The sequence below is a fragment of the Rutidosis leptorrhynchoides genome, chromosome 9 (genome assembly GCF_046630445.1).
Source record: "Rutidosis leptorrhynchoides isolate AG116_Rl617_1_P2 chromosome 9, CSIRO_AGI_Rlap_v1, whole genome shotgun sequence".
Lineage (NCBI taxonomy): Eukaryota > Viridiplantae > Streptophyta > Magnoliopsida > Asterales > Asteraceae > Rutidosis > Rutidosis leptorrhynchoides.
Window position 1 is genome coordinate 233606117 of NC_092341.1, and position 6921 is coordinate 233613037.

Below are 6921 nucleotides of genomic sequence, written 5' to 3' on the forward strand. Positions count from 1 at the left end.
TACTTATTTACTCAAAGAATGACCAAGAACACGATGAACATTTGAGAAAGGTGTTAGAAGTATTGAGGAAGGAAGAATTGTACGCTAAGTTTTCAAAGTGTGCATTTTGGTTGGAAGAAGTTCAATTCCTCGATCACATAGTGAACAAAGAAGGTATTAAGGTGGATCCGGCAAAGATAGAAACTGTTGAAAAGTGGGAAACCCCGAAAACTCCGAAACACATACGCCAGTTTTTAGGACTAGCTGGTTACTACAGAAGGTTCATCCAAGACTTTTCCAGAATAGCAAAACCCTTGACTGCATTAACGCATAAAGGGAAGAAATTTGAATGGAATGATGAACAAGAGAAAGCGTTTCAGTTATTGAAGAAAAAGCTAACTACGGCACCTATATTGTCATTGCCTGAAGGGAATGATGATTTTGTGATTTATTGTGATGCATCAAAGCAAGGTCTCGGTTGTGTATTAATGCAACGAACGAAGGTGATTGCTTATGCGTCTAGACAATTGAAGATTCACGAACAAAATTATACGACGCATGATTTGGAATTAGGCGCGGTTGTTTTTGCATTAAAGACTTGGAGGCACTACTTATATGGGGTCAAAAGTATTATATATACCGACCACAAAAGTCTTCAACACATATTTAATCAGAAACAACTGAATATGAGGCAGCGTAGGTGGATTGAATTGTTGAATGATTACGACTTTGAGATTCGTTACCACCCGGGGAAGGCAAATGTGGTAGCCGACGCCTTGAGCAGAAAGGACAGAGAACCCATTCGAGTAAAATCTATGAATATAATGATTCACACTAACCTTACTACTCAAATAAAGGAGGCGCAACAAGGAGTTTTAAAAGATGGAAATTTAAAGGATGAAATACCCAAAGGATCGGAGAAGCATCTTAATATTCGGGAAGACGGAACCCGGTATAGGGCTGAAAGAATTTGGATACCAAAATTTGGAGATATGAGAGAAATGGTACTTAGAGAAGCTCATAAAACCAGATACTCAATACATCCTGGAACGGGGAAGATGTACAAGGATCTTAAGAAACATTTTTGGTGGCCAGGTATGAAAGCCGATATTGCTAAATATGTAGGAGAATGTTTGACGTGTTCTAAGGTCAAAGCTGAACATCAGAAACCATCAGGTCTACTACAACAACCTGAAATCCCGGAATGGAAATGGGAAAACATTACCATGGATTTCATTACTAAATTGCCAAGGACTGCAAGTGGTTATGATACTATTTGGGTAATAGTTGATCGCCTCACCAAGTCAGCACACTTCCTGCCAATAAGAGAAGATGACAAGATGGAAAAGTTAGCACGACTGTATTTGAAGGAAGTCGTCTCCAGACATGGAATACCAATCTCTATTATCTCTGATAGGGATGGCAGATTTATTTCAAGATTCTGGCAGACATTACAACAAGCATTAGGAACTCGTCTAGACATGAGTACTGCCTATCATCCACAAACTGATGGACAGAGCGAAAGGACGATACAAACGCTTGAAGACATGCTACGAGCATGTGTTATTGATTTCGGAAACAGTTGGGATCGACATCTACCGTTAGCAGAATTTTCCTACAACAACAGCTACCATTCAAGCATTGAGATGGCGCCATTTGAAGCACTTTATGGTAGAAAGTGCAGGTCTCCAATTTGTTGGAGTGAAGTGGGGGATAGACAGATTACAGGTCCGGAGATAATACAAGAAACTACCGAGAAAATCATCCAAATTCAACAAAGATTGAAAACCGCCCAGAGTCGACAAAAGAGCTACGCTGACATTAAAAGAAAAGATATAGAATTTGAAATTGGAGAGATGGTCATGCTTAAAGTTGCACCTTGGAAAGGCGTTGTTCGATTTGGTAAACGAGGGAAATTAAATCCAAGGTATATTGGACCATTCAAGATTATTGATCGTGTCGGACCAGTAGCTTACCGACTTGAGTTACCTCAACAACTCGCGGCTGTACATAACACTTTCCACGTCTCGAATTTGAAGAAATGTTTTGCTAAAGAAGATCTCACTATTCCGGTATATGAAATCCAAATCAACGAAAAACTTCAATTCATCGAAGAACCCGTCGAAATAATGGATCGTGAGGTTAAAAGACTTAAGCAAAACAAGATACCAATTGTTAAGGTTCGATGGAATGCTCGTAGAGGACCCGAGTTCACCTGGGAGCGTGAAGATCAGATGAAGAAGAAATACCCGCATCTCTTTCCAGAAGATTCGTCAACACCTTCAACAGCTTAAAATTTTGGGACGAAATTTATTTAACGGGTAGGTACTGTAGTGACCCGAACTTTTCCATGTTTATATATATTAATTGAGATTGATATTTACATGATTAAATGTTTCCAACATGTTAAGTAATCAAACTTGTTAAGACTTGATTAATTGAAATATGTTTCATATAGACAATTGACCACCCAAGTTGACCGGTGATTCACGAACGTTAAAACTTGTAAAAACTATATGATGACATATATATGGATATATATATAGTTAACATGATACTATGATAAGTAAAAATATCATTAAGTATATTAACAATGAACTACATATGTAAAAACAAGACTACTAACTTAATGATTTTTAAACGAGACATATATGTAACGATTATCGTTGTAAAGACATTTAATGTATATATATCATATTAAGAGATATTCATACATGATAATATCATGATAATATAATAATTTAAAATCTCATTTGATATTATAAACATTGGGTTAACAACATTTAACAAGATCGTTAACCTAAAGGTTTCAAAACAACACTTACATGTAACGACTAACGATGACTTAACGACTCAGTTAAAATGTATATACATGTAGTGTTTTAATATGTATTTATACACTTTTGAAAGACTTCAATACACTTATCAAAATACTTCTACTTAACAAAAATGCTTACAATTACATCCTCGTTCAGTTTCATCAACAATTCTACTCGTATGCACCCGTATTCGTACTCGTACAATACACAGCTTTTAGATGTATGTACTATTGGTATATACACTCCAATGATCAGCTCTTAGCAGCCCATGTGAGTCACCTAACACATGTGGGAACCATCATTTGGAAACTAGCATGAAATATCTCATAAAATTACAAAAATATGAGTAATCATTCATGACTTATTTACATGAAAACAAAATTACATATCCTTTATATCTAATCCATACACCAACGACCAAAAACACCTACAAACACTTTCATTCTTCAATTTTCTTCATCTAATTGATCTCTCTCAAGTTCTATCTTCAAGTTCTAAGTGTTCTTCATATATTCTACAAGTTCTAGTTACATAAAATCAAGAATACTTTCAAGTTTGCTAGCTCACTTCCAATCTTGTAAGGTGATCATCCAACCTCAAGAAATCTTTGTTTCTTACAGTAGGTTATCATTCTAATACAAGGTAATAATCATATTCAAACTTTGGTTCAATTTCTATAACTATAACAATCTTATTTCAAGTGATGATCTTACTTGAACTTGTTTTCGTGTCATGATTCTGCTTCAAGAACTTCGAGCCATCCAAGGATCCGTTGAAGCTAGATCCATTTTTCACTTTTCCAGTAGGTTTATCCAAGGAACTTAAGGTAGTAATGATGTTCATAACATCATTCAATTCATACATATAAAGCTATCTTATTCGAAGGTTTAAACTTGTAATCACTAGAACATAGTTTAGTTAATTCTAAACTTGTTCGCAAACAAAAGTTAATCCTTCTAACTTGACTTTTAAAATCAACTAAACACATGTTCTATATCTATATGATATGCTAACTTAATGATTTAAAACCTGGAGACACGAAAAACACCGTAAAACCGGATTTACGCCGTCGGAGTAACACCGCGGGCTGTTTTGGGTTAGTTAATTAAAAACTATGATAAACTTTGATTTAAAAGTTGTTATTCTGAGAAAATGATTTTTATTATGAACATGAAACTATATCCAAAAATTATGGTTAAAGTCAAAGTGGAAGTATGTTTTCTAAAATGGTCATCTAGACGTCGTTCTTTCGACTGAAATGACTACCTTTACAAAAATGACTTGTAACTTATTTTTCCGACTATAAACCTATACTTTTTATGTTTATATTCATAAAATATAGTTCAATATGAAACCATAGCAATTTGATTCACTCAAAACGGATTTAAAATGAAGAAGTTATGGGTAAAACAAGATTGGATAATTTTTCTCATTTTAGCTACGTGAAAATTTGTAACAAATCTATTCCAACCATAACTTAATCAACTTGTATTGTATATTATGTAATCTTGAGATACCATAGACACGTATACAATGTTTCGACCTATCATGTCGACACATCTATATATATTTCGGAACAACCATAGACACTCTATATGTGAATGTTGGAGTTAGCTATACAGGGTTGAGGTTGATTCCAAAATATATATAGTTTGAGTTGTGATCAATACTGAGATACGTATACACTGGGTCATGGATTGATTCAAGATAATATTTATCGATTTATTTCTGTACATCTAACTGTGGACAACTAGTTGTAGGTTACTAACGAGGACAGCTGACTTAATAAACTTAAAACATCAAAATATATTAAAAGTGTTGTAAATATATTTTGAACATACTTTGATATATATGTATATATTGTTATAGGTTCGTGAATCAACCAGTGGCCAAGTCTTACTTCCCGACGAAGTAAAAATCTGTGAAAGTGAGTGATAGTCCCACTTTTAAAATCTAATATTTTTGGGATGAGAATACATGCAGGTTTATAAATGATTTACAAAATAGACACAAGTACGTGAAACTACATTCTATGGTTGAATTATCAAAATCGAATATGCCCCTTTTTATTAAGTCTGGTAATCTAAGAATTAGGGAACAGACACCCTAATTGACGCGAATCCTAAAGATAGATCTATTGGGCCTAACAAACCCCATCCAAAGTACCGGATGCTTTAGTACTTCGAAATTTATATCATATCCGAAGGGTGTCCCGGAATGATGGGGATATTCTTATATATGCATCTTGTTAATGTCGGTTACCAGGTGTTCACCATATGAATGATTTTTATCTCTATGTATGGGATGTGTATTGAAATATGAAATCTTGTGGTCTATTATTATGATTTGATATATATAGGTTAAACCTATAACTCACCAACATTTTTGTTGACGTTTTAAGCATGTTTATTCTCAGGTGATTATTAAGAGCTTCCGCTGTCGCATACTTAAATAAGGACGAGATTTGGAGTCCATGCTTGTATGATATTGTGTAAAAACTGCATTCAAGAAACTTATTTTGTTGTAACATATTTGTATTGTAAACCATTATGTAATGGTCGTGTGTAAACAGGATATTTTAGATTATCATTATTTGATAATCTACGTAAAGCTTTTTAAACCTTTATTGATGAAATAAAGGTTATGGTTTGTTTTAAAATGAATGCAGTCTTTGAAAAACGTCTCATATAGAGGTCAAAACCTCGCAACGAAATCAATTAATATGGAACGTTTTTAATCAATAAGAACGGGACATTTCATAAATGAAGTATAATATATATATATATATATATATATATATATATATATATATATATATATATATATATATATATATATATATATATATATATATATATATATATATATATATATACATCCATCCACACACTTGTTCCAATAATTTTCATCCGTGAATTTAAATAGTAATATGATGGTTACTGTGGTTGTTCATTAATCTATCACTTTTCCTTTTTCTGTTTCATGTCAATTTATATTGACTATATTATTATTATATAACTATTACTAATTAATTTTAATTAATACATATAAGATATATATCTCTAGATATAGATGTCGAGATATTTAGATGGGCATAACCACCCCAATATCTACTTGTGTCTTTTATTTTATTTTATTTTTAAACCAACCAATCATCACCAAACTTCAATCTTTATTATTGCTCTTTTATTAATATTTCAAATGTAACCCAGAAGACTAAAATCATTTGATTTGCATTAGGATTATTTATATATATATTATTTAGGTACGATAGAATCATTCATCATCGACACTTGTCTCATTCATCCATAATTTAAATTGATATCACTATTTGATACTATGCTTAATTGGAATTAGGAATTACTATTTGTGTTGGCATTCATCCTATCTATCATATACAAACACACATGATTACAATCACACATCACCACTTGTTGGTGAATTATTTAACCCGTGATTCTAATTGACAGTGTCATATTTTTTTTTCTTTCAATCAAAACTTAAAAATCTATACATATACATATTTACGTAAACATATAGGAGATAGGATAACACAACCACATACACTCCTTTAACTTATTTGTTCTCTGCTTTTTAATTCTTAATACCATCGTCACCATCGAGACAACCATCACCTTTGATCACAACCACCACCACCCTCACCATTTTGAATTGGTCATCAAACCCACTTCTATTCTTCTTCTTCTTTGATAACCCGTCATCACAACTCTTCCTGTCCACTTGCATATTAACCTAACATTTCACTTCCACTCTCTATTTTTTATTTTTTTCTATAAAAGATATATACATATACATACTAATTATATACCTACCTTCTTGTTTCTTCTGGATAAACCGAAACAGTCACCAACACCTTCACCATATTTATTTCTTTCTTTCTCTCTCTTCCTCTCTCTCTTCTCCAATTCGCGAAGACTAGCCACTATTTTTTTTCTGTTTTCTGTCATCTATTCAGTCCGAGAACCACCACCAGTCGAACCATCGTTACTGCTATGCTATTACAAGCTATATGTTTCTTTCCACTATCCAACAACCCCAAAAACGCCACTTGCAAAATTCCTGAATGACTGATGCTACCAGACACTTCTTTCTTTTCTTTTCT